The sequence below is a fragment of the Mixophyes fleayi genome, chromosome 1 (genome assembly GCF_038048845.1).
Source record: "Mixophyes fleayi isolate aMixFle1 chromosome 1, aMixFle1.hap1, whole genome shotgun sequence".
NCBI classification, from domain to species: Eukaryota; Metazoa; Chordata; class Amphibia; order Anura; family Limnodynastidae; genus Mixophyes; species Mixophyes fleayi.
The window spans coordinates 64,351,794-64,365,118 of record NC_134402.1 but is presented as its reverse complement, the minus strand read 5'-3'; the positions used below and the strand labels follow the sequence as shown (position 1 = coordinate 64,365,118).

The following is a 13,325-nucleotide window of genomic DNA, read 5'->3' as shown; positions in this document are numbered from 1 at the left end:
GCTGCTGCTGGATGTTAAGAGGTAAGTGTCTCTGTGTTTGAGTAATAGTGTGTCTGTGTGGCAGTGTGTCAAATAGTGTATGTAGTGTGGCTGTGTGCAAAATAGTGTGTGTGGCTAATAGTGTGTCTGTGTGGCAAATTGTGTGGCTAATGGTGTGTCCGTTTGGCACATAGTGTGTCTGTTTGGCTAATAGTGTGTCTGTTTGGCAAGTAGTGTATCTGTTTGGCTAATAGTGTGTCTGTTTGGCTAATGGTGTGTCTGTGTGGCAAATAGTGTGTCTGTTTGGCTAATAGTGTGTCTGTTTGGATAATGGTGTGGCTGTGTGGCTAATGGTATGTCTGTGTGGCTATTGGTGTGTCAGTGTGGCAAATTGTGTGGCTAATAATGTGGCTGTGTGGAAAATAGTGTGTCTGTTTGGCAAATAGTGTGTCTGTGGCAAATGGTGTATCTGTTTGGCTAATGGTGCTAATGGTGTGGCTGTTTGGCTAATGGTGTGGCTGTTTGGCTAATAGTGTGTCTGTGTGGCAAATTGTGTGGCTAATGGTGTGGCTGTGTGGCAAATAGTGTGTCTGTTTGGCAAATAGTTAGTCTGTTTGGCAAATAGTGTGTCTGTTTGGCTAATGGTGTGTCTGTTTGGCTAATGGTGTGTCTGTTTGGCTAACAGTGTGTCTGTGTGGCAAATGGTGTGTCTGTTTGGCTAATAGTGTGTCTGTTTGGCTAATAGTGTGGCTGTGTGGCAAATAGTGTGTCTGTTTGGCAAATAGTGTGTCTGTGGCAAATAGTGTGTCTGTTTGGCTAATGGTGTGGCTGTTTGGCTAATGGTGTGGCTGTTTGGCTAATGGTGTGGCTGTTTGGCTAATGGTGTGTCTGTGTGGCAAATAGTGTGTCTGTTTGGCCCCATGTTGCTATAGTGTGCGTTTGGCCATGTTCATATAGTGTGTGTGTGCGTGCGCGTGCAGTATTTTAAATATAGCGTGTGCGTGCAGTATTTTAATATAATATGTGAGGGAAGGGAGGATCTTAATATAGTGTGGGAGGTAGGCTATTTAATGGTGGAGTGTAGGTGGGGGCTAATTATTTAAGGTAAGGTGCCTGAACCTTTTATTTAATACTGAGGTGGTTTAGGGCTATCAATTGAATATGGGGCTGATTTTGGGTAGGAGAGCTATTTATTAAATGTGAATATGAATTATTTATTGTCAGGGATGGTTGTGGAAAATGGCTATATTTATTAAACTTTAATGCTATTTAGTTTATTGCTGGGACTGTTTGGAGGGAGGGAAATATGTTTTGAATAAATGGGTATACTGTTAATTTAATGTTGGGGCTGGTTGGAGGGAAATAGGTCTACTTATTAAATGTGAATATTATTATTGTGGGGACTGGAGGGAGGCCTAATTATAAAATGTGAGTGCTATTGTTTTAACACTGGGGCTGATTGGAGTTTTCTAAATCTCATGTACCCATTTTTTTTTTTATAAAAATAGGGCATCCAATATTCCAGGATCAAGACAAGAATGAAGTGAGCTAAAGAAACCAGCTGTTACAAGTGGTGAAAGTGACCAAGACAGATAGGAGAGAGCAGGACAATCTGCCAACTGTCCTGAATTTGGGTGACTTTCTTCATTAGTCAGGATTTGGTTCGACTGCAAGGACAGTTGGGAGGTATGTCCTGCTTCACAACATACTGCTTGTGAAGGCAAAGCTGTGTGCTTCTAACAGTAGTGCCTGTGTATTTGTCTAAAATGATAACCATGTTACATAATAGGCGCCCTGATGTCATAAATACCCTGAGCCTTTATCCAGCTCTGGTTAGGGAAAGGGAACTGATAGCTGCTCCCAGTCCCTGGACAGGACACAGACTGCAGAGCAAGCAGAGGAGCTCTAAGTATCACAAGATTTGGTAATCTCGTGAGACAAAGAGCTTCCCTGCTCACTCTACAGGAAGTTCCCACCCTTATGGATGTCAGCAACACCAGAAGAATAAATAAGTACAGTGGGGTGTCATAATGTGCCTGGGGGGATGGCGTGATGTGGCTGGGAGAGCGTGATAAATGTAATGCATTATTATAATGTATGTATCAATGCCCCATGTTGGCCACACCCACAACACAATGAGGTCACGCCCTGTTCGGCACTGCCGCTGCGCGGCGGCACATATTTTCTTTCCTGTTGGAACTAAGGTGGGCCTGTGTACTTTAAATGCCAGGGCTGATTTTTAGTCCCAGTCCGGCCCTGACAGCCACACAGATTGCATCTCCATCCCCCACTGCTCAGTGCAGCAATTTATGGAATTATAAAGCAGGGCTGGGGCCAGGAGGATACGATTAGCTTTGAATCACATTATTATATATTATGCAGCCACCCACTTCAAAAGGGAAGTGGGCAGAATGCTGGAGGGTTCCTGGGAGTCTGAAAGAACTCCTAGAAATTCAGGAAACTCCTGGAATGGGGACAGGGGGGGCAGAGGTTTGGGGTACCAGGGCCCAGGCCTCCCTGGGGGGCCCAGGGCTCCACTGGAAGCAGTGGGGTAATTTATATTTTTCTGTTGATATTTATCTGGGAAGGGAGTGTCCTAATGTATCTAGGGAGGGGGGGTGTCATGATGTGTCTAGGTGTCTAGGGGGTGTCTAGTACCAGCAGAGCCGTAACTAGGCATGTGCCGGCGGTGCCGTCGCCCAGGGCGCAAGCCCAAGGGGGCGCAGCGACCGCCTGCTACTTGCCTGTGTCCTGGCTCTGTGAATACAGGCTGCAGAGTGCCGGCGAGCCCATGCTGTTCAGATTCCACCCATGGAAACTAAATATGTGAGCCTCCTGTTCTAACCTCCCCTGGGACAGTCTCTCTTCCTCAAATTCGCACCATCTCTGTGTGTGACAGCGGCATACCTCTAGTTTCACGGACATCGGAGGGGGTGGAGCTTATCCAAAAGTGGGCGCCTCTGTACATCTTCTGCCTCTGTAACAAATCCCCCTGTGTATCACAACGTCTTTCTCCTCCCCTTTTCTTCTCTGCTTGTGAGAGCCTCTGTTCCCCCCTTCCCCTGTGTGTGTGTGTGTGTATGTATGTATGTATGTATGTATGTATGTATGTATGTATGTATGTATGTATGTGTGATCCTCTGCCCCCCTCCCAGTGTGTGTGTCTGCCAGCCTAGGGCCCCCTCCCTGTGTGTGTGTCAGCCTCTGCCCCTCCATCTGTGTATGTGTGTATGTGTGTGTGTGTGTTTGTGTGTGTGTGTGTCAGCCTCTGCCCCCTCCCTCTGTGTGTGTGTTCATGTGTCAGCCTCTGGCCCCCTCCCTATGTGTGTGTGTGTGTTACCCTCTGCCCCCCTCCCCTTTGTGTGTAACAGTCTCTGCTCCCCCCCATGCAAATGAAAGCCTTTGTCTCCCCTCCTCACCTCCCCTGCATGTCACAGTATGGCTGGCATTTGTGTAGAGGGGGTGACTCGGCTCCTCCTGGCTTCTGAACTCTGCCCTCTATCCCCGCAGGATCTGACGTCACGATGCTTCTAGTGGATTCAGAGGAGCCGAGAAGAGCCAGAAGCTACAGCGGCGCCTGGACTGGGAATGTAGAATAGGACGGTCTTCAGACAGCAGAATATAGAAGAAGAATACAGAAGTATAGAAGAGAAGGTAAATATGAAGCAATAAATTGCCCACAGTCACATCTGCAAAATCTGGAAGACAAAGTCACTTTAATACCACAGTCTGTGCTTTTTCCCCACATGCCTCTGTTATATTCCCAGCACACCAAATCATTTAATATTCTACACCGTGCTAGCATCTCTCCATAGAAACACAGAATTTGACAGCAGATAAGAACCATTTGGCCCATCTAGTCTGCCCTATGGTAACCACAAACCTTATTTGATCCTTAATTCTTTGTAAGGATATCCTTATATCTATCTCAAGCATGTTTAAATTGCTCTACTGTATTAGCCTCTACCACCTCTGATGGGAGGCTATTCCACTTATCCATTACCCTTTCTGTGAAGTAGTTTTTCCTCACATTTCCTCTGAACCTACTTCCCCCCAGTGTCAGTACATGTCCTCGTGTTCTAATACTTCTCTTCCTTTGTAGAATGTTTCCCTCCTGCACCTTGTTATAACCCTTGATATATTTGAAAGTTTCTATCTTGTCCCCTCTTTCCCTTCTCTGCTCCAAACTAAACATATAAAGATCTTGTAGTCTTTCTGCATAAGTTTTGGCTGATATCACCATCAAATGAGTTGTACCTCTCCCAATACGCCATCACCTTTCACTCTGCCAAGAGTGTTGTGTGTACATTTTGTTTGGGATTGTGAGGGTAGTATGTACAGGAAAAGGCTACACTGTCTGGAATTGCTATATTACTTTTATTTTTGTTTTAAGCCAATTTTATTTTTAACTCTCATCTAGAGCGGCTTACACCTGTGTCCCAGACCAGGACCAGGTCAACAACTAGAGAGGGAGAAACACGCCACCTGACCTGTCTCAGGGCACAGTGGACGGACCAGTCTTTTCATTTGCATCCCATCACTGAGAAAGTGATGGTAAGTCAAATTATTAGTGTGTGTGTGTGTGTGTGTGTGTGTGTATATATATATATATATATATATATATATATATATATATATAGTAACAAAAGGAGGCATTTAGCTGGCAAAATGCAGAGAAAGCAGGGAAGTAGAGTAAAACATTGGCACAGTTATGTACCTAGGTGGAGATTAAACCAGGTAAAAACATATGTGTAGTTTAAAATTGGTTTACTTACATGATTTAAAAGCTGCTTCCTATTAGGCAAACAGACAGAGTGGGTCTGATAGTCTAAACAGAGCCAGGGATGGGCGTTTCCTTTTAAAGAAAAGGTGGGTGTGTCACCTGTCCCTCAAGCTAGGCCTGTGGGAGGAGTGTCAGGTATAAAACCCTGCTTGTTTCATTGTTCAGAGAGATCAACGCTGGGCTAGCTGGCTGATCTGGACAGAGAGTTGGACTATGTATAGTAAGCGTTGAGGGTCTCCATAATTGCCGTGCAAGTATACGGTGTCAAAACATTATTACAATCCTGACAATAAAGAACCATAAAAAGGAAGAAGTTGTACGCGTGTGCTTCTGCAGTAGCGAGCTCTTGCCACAATATATATATATATATATATATATATATATATATATATATATATAGCGTAGTGTGTATAGGTTTTCTTCTAGATACAAGTTTTTTCACCATCGTTGGGGTTCTTTACAGCTTTCAAGAATATCAGTGAGACACATAGGGGGGTATTCAATTGTCCGGTTAGAGCGCGGAAAAAATATTATCGTTAATACTGTAATGCCTCGCTGGATTTCAGCTCGCAGCTCCCTGAGCTGCGAGCTGAAATCCAGCGAATAAATTACCGTACTAACGTTTTTTTCTGCGCAGGATTACCGTTATTAAGGCAATCCTGCGCGGACCGGCGGGATTTTCGGCAATCCCGCGGACATTTGAATAAGCCCCTTAGAAGGAAAAGTGCTAGCCACACCGCCACAGTAGGTTGGCCCCACCCACTCGACAAAGGTCACTCCCACTAAGATGGGGGGCGCCGGTGCCCTGTATCGCCCAGGGCACTAAAATGTCTAGTTACGGCACTGAGTACCAGGTTATGAGAGCTGCAATAACTTTAACAGTTCTGTTAAAGTTGGTAACATGGAGATTGAATCCGACAGGCAAGATTATACAACTCTAAGTACCCAGGAGATTTGACGAAACGTGAGTTAGGATTTACCAAATACTCTTAGGGTAGAATTCAATTCCTCCAAGATTAACGCAGCGTTAATCCGACTACTGTTAATGCGGTAAATTTAACCCGGCTTTCTGCTCTCAGCTCAGGGAGCAGCGAGCAAAAGCCAGTGTTGAAATTACCATAATAATGCTATTTAAGCGCACTATTACCGTAATAATGGTAATATTGCGCAGGCCACATTACTTTTTACAGTAACGCGGCCAATTGAATTCCCCTCTTATTGTCTATTTGGATGAGAACTAACATATGTAGGAAATATCATCACAAACTGATATTTGCCACTTGCTATTACAAAGGACGCACAGTTATATCTCTAACAAACTTTAACAGAACTGTATGTGTTGTCAGAAACAATGTGCATTTCCTAGATTGAATATTGGACTGTTTCTGAATGGAGATTATGAACTCTGATTCACCCAGAGAGTCACCTCAATTAACTTATTTAATTGTGCTTTTTTATCCATTTGCAAGAGATATCATTACAATTTTATTTATTTAAGTTCTGTCCAGAACATTTTGTTTGTCTATAGTTTATGACACTTTGATTAAAATTGTTTTATAACACTGCATAAGATATACAGCTTTGGACCTAGACAAATTGATTATCAGTCATGCAACCTTTTCTCTTTCCCCTCAGCGCCTATGTGTTTACTTTTTCCTTTTGTCTCCAATATTTAGAGGAATAGGGGGTCGCCTGTTCTCATTCCAGTTGGCAGCTTCTTTCTACATAACAGGGAGCACAGATAAACACACCTTTCCTAGGAGTTTATACTGGCGCAGCATCTGATCACATAGTTTGGTTGTTAGAATCAGGGTGCTGTGTTATTGTAGCTAGCATTAATGTGGGAAGTACATAATAGCCTGGTAGACAGCATTGTGGGTGGGCTGTCTTGTGTCGCCTCTGTTTCTAGATGTTGAACCCGGGAGTGCAGCCGACTATCAAGTAGAGGCAGTGATTACCCGGTGAGGGTCATCTTCCCGTTTCTTATCTCTTTCTTTTGGTAGGGGCCCTCACCAGTACGTCAGTGAGTAGGATATTCGGGGAAGATACTTCATTTGTCCCGAATTTCCGTAGTCCGGCTCCTAGGCCAAGATCAAATCGAGGTGTCGGCAATCGAAGTAGAGTAAAGTGTCTCTACTCCTGGCCATCACCTCGTACACCCCCCTTCTTCCGCTTGGTATATCTGCCCTTCCATAATTTGTTGTGGTTTCTTCCTAGACTGCAGCATTGCGGAGCCGTGCGGAGTGTTCGGAGAATGGTAGGTGGACCAATCGTGAGCAAGGTAGGATTGTGTGTGTTTGTCATTCCTCGCAGGCGTTACATACGAATGGATCAGAAAAATTAGAAGATGCAGAGTTGTGTGGTTAATAAAATGATTGGGAAATTAAATAAATAATTCTATTGAAAGTAATGTGATACATGGGTGAATGTTGACATCTAGTGGAAAACTAAGGCATTATATTATATTTTCTTACCAATAATAATAACAGTTTGTGTGTATATTGAAGGGTGTAGAAATTATATATATGTAAATATTTTCATGTAATATACATTTGTACATTACCTAACAGCTAAAATATTAAGGACAGAAGAAGTGCTAGGAAAAAATGTGCAACTTTCTCCTTCTTTCATTGATTAAATAATCAACATCCCTACATGAAAATACAAATAAAGCAGTGGCTTGCCATAGCCACTAATGTATTAAATACTTTGAACTTGGGCTGCCAACTAAAACTTTTCCCTATCCCTGATAACTTTGTTCTCTAATGACATAAGGGTTTCATAACCCAATTAATACTCAAAAACCTTTGGTGAATGCTGCATGTACTTTAGTAATGTCAAATGGGTGTATTTTTTTTCTGATGGGATAAATGTGACAAATTTTGACTAATTTTTACTGGCTGTAAGTAAACTTACTGACTGGCATGTCTAGTATGATGAACGTTTGCAGATTTGTATATCAAAAAGGAATGGAAATACCCCCTAGCTTATAACAATATTGGAAACTTTCAATACACGATTGAAAAATGATACAGGAAGACCACACTTGCATTTTATATCTTGTTTGGGAAAATGAAATGTCAAGTATTGTCTGTTGATACCAATTATGTGTTATCTTGAGGTCTGTGAAATATCAACAACATATCACAAATCTGGATACACAATGGTAAGAAGTCAGAGCCAAATTTCATCCCAGTAAATGACAGGAAACATGGGGATTATTGAGGAATACAGACAGAGACAAGGCATTATTATGACTATTATCAAAACAATGCAGGTAAACAGTACAATAGATAGAAACGTTAGTGCTATGAAAGAGGCATGAGAAGTGGGGCGATGGGGGGCAGAATAGGCAGCAAATCAGCACAAGCTGAGAGAAGACACAGGTGTACGGGTTGGATAGTTTATGAAAGGAGAACACAGGGGAAGAGGGCCCTGATCTGACTGCATCAAATTCTTTTTGTACTGTGGCTAAGGACCACCAAGCCTAAAAAGGCATCTTGTAATATTCATAAATGTATATGTAAGGAATACAAAACTTACGAAGATTAAAAACCCACAAAACTGATATTTTCATAAATAAAGCAGTGGATGAAATTCATTAAGACTTGACTTAATTTTCCACTTCAAATTTGTATGAACAATGGCTCCTTTTTCTATTACAGATGGCTGAAACTAAAGAATAAATTTTTAGGGTATTGTCCTAATTGGATTTGATACAGGACAAAAAGGTTGTACTACAGAAAACTGCATGCCAGTTAGCTTGCTGCGACGCCGTTGGCTCTGTGTATGAATCCACATATTTGCAGTGTTTACAGAACAGTTCTGTAATCTGGGGAATTGGTCAGATTATAACAAACTTGGACTTTTCCCTATTGCAGACTGATATAACAAAAGCCTCGCCCTGTGTGTGTGTTTAAAATATTGTCTTTACTTTTTTAGTCATTTGGCATTGTGTCTGGTCACCGGGGATTCACCATTGTCGAATCTAAATCAGATTGTTCACCTGTAAGTGTCAGTTTATCAGTTATGAGCTCATCAGCTGGAGAGAATTAAATACACTGCATGGTTTGAGTGTACAATAAACTCTGCTTTATTAGTTACAAGTCCCTATCTATATAGCAAAAATCACGTATTACAGAAAACTACGCCCCAAAAGGTTTTAGCCACTCATGTTCCCTTCACACAGATGTTAGTATATCTTCTCATTATCAACAGGAGAACTCCCGAGGGGGGGCTGGCTTATCTCCTGTCTGGTATGTCCAAGGTTATAAGCATAGCCTTGCAAATAATGAATTACTCTTACAAAACAGGTGCATCTAATTTGTATTTAAGCTATAACAGAACAAAATGGCTATAAGGCAACAAGATGGCGTCAGCTTAGCAAAATTACATTTCTCACCATCAATACACGTAACTTGATAGATTAGATGTGTCCTTTAGAGATCCCCTTGGTCTTCTTCTTGTTCATTCTCTTCTACTCCCTGGACCTTTCCCTTCTTGTCTTCGGTTTATGCATTATGCTATATTCATGCTCTGTTGTTTTACTAATTGAGTGTTGTACTGTTTGTAATGGCAATATCATGTTTGTTAACATTTAAAAAAATAATATTAAGCAATACTTTGCAAGATATGGTCAACCTAAGAACATAAATGTCAAAGAATCCCTAACATGTCACTTTGACTGGGCTTTGATTTTAGGGACTCTGGGCCTGATTCATGTTCGGACACAACTTACTACGACCGTATTCAAATCCAAACATATTTTAAGATATGTTTCGATTTGAATATGGGTGTAAATCATAGATTTCTCCTGTCGTAACCCATTTAACGTTGCTTAATGCAGACCCCATATATCAACAGGGGGATTGGGAAGTTATCCAATTGCTTTCTGCAGCAAGGTAACGTCCACTCAGGACAGGGCCGTATCTAGGGCTGTGCAACGCTGGAGGGGGGCACAGTTTAAGAATATTCTAGGTTAATTTGGTTAAAATTGAGGTCCTAGGGGGCGGCAGTTTTGCTTCTCACTCTAGGTGCTAAAATTTTAGCTTACAGCTCTTGCTCAGGATGGCGTTACTTGTCACTTTCAATGTGATCCAGCTGAAACATCTCTGGCTTCGCTGTATCCCTGACCCCTAGAAGTGCTATGCACATGAGTATAGCACTTCCTCCATTTACCGGCAGCATTAGGCTGCCAGTATTTAGAAAAAATAGTTTGTTGAAGTGGGGCTAGTTCGCCGTGGCTCCCAGAGCAGCCCTGGCAGTGTAAATTACAGCGGTCTTTCATTATGCATGGCTGTGATTTGCTGACATCTTAATAAACAGACCCCTTAGTCTGCAGCATCCTCCTTCCTTTACACCCAGAATGTTTTAAATGTATTTGTTTCAAAATTGGGAAATCTTGTTTTATTGACACATGGGATGTCCTATTATATCTGCTTTCTTTAATAAGTTAAGTACATTTCTGCAGTGGTTTATAGCTATGGGCACAAATCCATGTAATCTGTGGCTGATTACATGGATTACTTTTAGGTGGTGAGGCCAGTAAAGTCATTGAAATGCTGGAAAATGCTATTTGTATTAATATTTAGTGAATTAAATGAAAGAACAGTTGCATAATTTTGCATTGGTTAAAAAGGTTACGTTTGAGCAGCTGCTGTCCCCAGTGGGTCTCCTCAATGTTTCACACAGTAATACCCATGGGAAGAATTTTTTGCAAAAAATTAAAAAGGGCCACAATTGAAATTAAGAAGCGGTAACTCTTTATAAAATTGTCAAAAGAAATAACAAGAACATGAGCATATGAATACAATTTCTTAAACATTTTTACATTATTTGCATTTGTCCAGCACCAATTATCTTTAAGAGCTAGTTGCAACTATTTATAGATGCAGCAGATTCTAAAGGTTTTGGGGACTATTTGTATGGGGACTGGTGTGCGGTCCCATGGCTCCAGGAATGGGTAAAAAGCGGACTTACAAGAAACATGCTGCCGCTGGGATTGTTTACCATTATATTAGTATTAGAGCTCTGGGGGAACAACTTAGCTCATCGCAAACCTGTATTCTGGTGTGACAATTTAGGGGTAGTACAGGCAATTAATGACTGTGACGAAACAAGGTGTTAATCTCATCTCAACCAGTCTGCACCTCATTTCTCACAAAATGTGGGCTATAAAAACATGTACTTTTCTAGCCCTTTGGTTCCCCAGATCTCCCAATCATAGCAGTATTAGATGAGACATGCATGATAGTTAATGCAGCAGTCAGAAGATTAATTGCCTCAGAGATGAGCCATGGGAAAATTCCATTTCACTAGACAAACAGTCGTGGCACAGTCTGTGGTCAAAATAACTACAAACAACTGCAGCCTATAACCATCGTTGAGCTTCTTGCACCTCTCTTTCTTGCAGTTTGGTCAACTCTTCTTGTTGAAAGTGCTCCAGTTCTTGCAGACAGAAGGGTGCATCCACAGGTGTCCTATTGGATTTAGATCAGAATTCATTGCTGGCCACTTCAGAACAGACTAGCATCTTGTCAATCCTGGATACTTCTTGAAATGTGTTTGTGGTCATTGTCCTGCTAATAGACCCATGACCTTCAATAGAGAACCACCTTTCTGACATTTGATTCAACATTGCGCTCCAAAATGGCCTTGTAATCTCAAAATTTCATGATACCAAGCACACGTGCTAAGCATCCAGTGCAGGGGCAAGCTGGGCTGGGTGGCATCTGCCCGGTCCCATAGTGGGCTGGGTGACTGGGCCACCAGCATTTTTTTCTCATTAAAATAGGCTGCTGAGTTGAGTCTTGTCCCTCGGGCTAAAATTTTCCAGCCCTTCCCTGATTCAGTGCCAGATGCAGCACAGGAACATGTTTGACTATAGGTGAAGGAGTTCTTTTCATTTTGCTGTCTGTAAACATAGGGGTGATGTTCTTTACCAAAAGTTCTAATCTGATATCATCTGTCTGCGGGACTTTCTCCAAGAAGGATTCTCCTCGAAGGAATTTGGCTTATTCAGGTGTGTTTTGGCGTACTCCAGTTGGGTTTTCCTATGCCTCTCTCTCAGTAGTGATGCCCTCCTGGGTTTCCTACCATGGATGGTGCAAGTTTAGTACCTTGCGTCTGAAGGTCAGCTTGAATCTGTTTGGCAGGTGATCGAGGTGCTTTCACCACCATTTGAATATCCTGCACTGCAATCTTTGAACATGTTTAATCTTTCCAGGGAATTTGACTACAGTGCCATGGACTTTAAACCTCATAATAACATTATGTGTGGTGGAAATGAGAACATCAAGGTCTCTGGGGATTGATTTGTAGCCTTGAAATTGACTATACTTGGCTACAATCTTCTGTCTGCTCACTGCAGTACACACAATGACACAAAATAGGAGAATGAGTAAAGAAAATGATTTAAAAAATCTAGTTTATCAAGTAATGTTTATATTGCAGAAATCTGCTACTCACAACAGGTAAGTTCAGTTCCAAAGTGCAGGAGAATCAACCACTTGAAATCAAATTATTTCTAACTACTTCTAAAAGGTTCCAATAATTTTGTCAGGCCACTTTAAGGATTTCTGTGTGAAATAAGTGGCTTAGTACTTTTTCATTTTTTTTGTGTTTTATTCCATTGCCAACCACAGAAATAAATATGTGGATACAAAAATATATATAGTGCAGATGGGGTGCACTGAACAGAAAGAGGCTTGAATGGGCAATGGGTGTGCTGGGGGCATTAGGTTAGACCACAGCTAGTGGTTTCGGGCTGCAGTTCAGGAAGAACCTGGAATTGATGGAAAAGCGCTGTGGGCCAGACGCTATGGCTTCCAAGGAGACACTCTTCTTCCCATTGTGACTGAAGAGCACAATATCATCTTCACAGGGAATCATGTTCAAAGCCACGAAGGGAGGAATGGGATCTCCAATACTAAATGTTTGGATAAATTACATTCAAAATATGAAAATTGGTCTGGTTACTTTAAGGCAGGGTTGGGCAAACTCAGTCATCAAAGCTACCAACAGCTCATGTTTTCAGGATTTCTTTAATTATACACAGGTGCGTTAAGCTATTTTTCTGGTTCAGTAATTGTCCCACCTGTTTCTACAGACAGAAATCCTGAAAACATGACCTGTTGGTAGCTCTTGAGGACTGAGTTTGAGCACGTCTGCTCTAAGGTATACTTTACCTCTGGACATTAAGAGCTAAATCTTGTTCTTGCCATGGTACATTTGAAACACATTACATATAATTCTGCACTTCAGATACAGAATGGAGAAAAGGTAATTACATGGTGTGGAGGATTTCAGAGAATTACTGAAACCAAACAAACTCTTAACAGCAGGTCCAAAAAATTAGAATGTTTTAACCTTCTCACCATGGTGAGCTATTATTTTAGGAATGAAGCCATCATCCTCTTACAGTCCTACAGACGGAATAAAATTTACATTGAACACAATGGAACTTAATCCAGCACTGAATTTTTATGCACAGGTGTTAAAATATATGTGTATTGTTTAATGATCCAAAAAAGTCTGATGTTTCATATGCGATCTGACTTATTTC

General features: G+C 41.6%; 1 long non-coding RNA gene across 2 annotated transcripts in view; it reads left to right on the top strand.

The window, feature by feature from the left end:
* Nucleotides 1–4,444: 4,444 nt before the first annotated feature.
* The window catches only part of LOC142104539 (uncharacterized), a 147,837-nt gene continuing 138,956 nt past the window's right edge, over nucleotides 4,445–13,325 (top strand). For both annotated transcript variants that reach the window (XR_012679589.1, XR_012679587.1), the window contains exons 1-2: nucleotides 4,445–4,533; nucleotides 6,980–7,019. This is a non-coding gene — a long non-coding RNA (uncharacterized LOC142104539). The remainder of the gene's footprint in view (nucleotides 4,534–6,979; nucleotides 7,020–13,325) is intronic.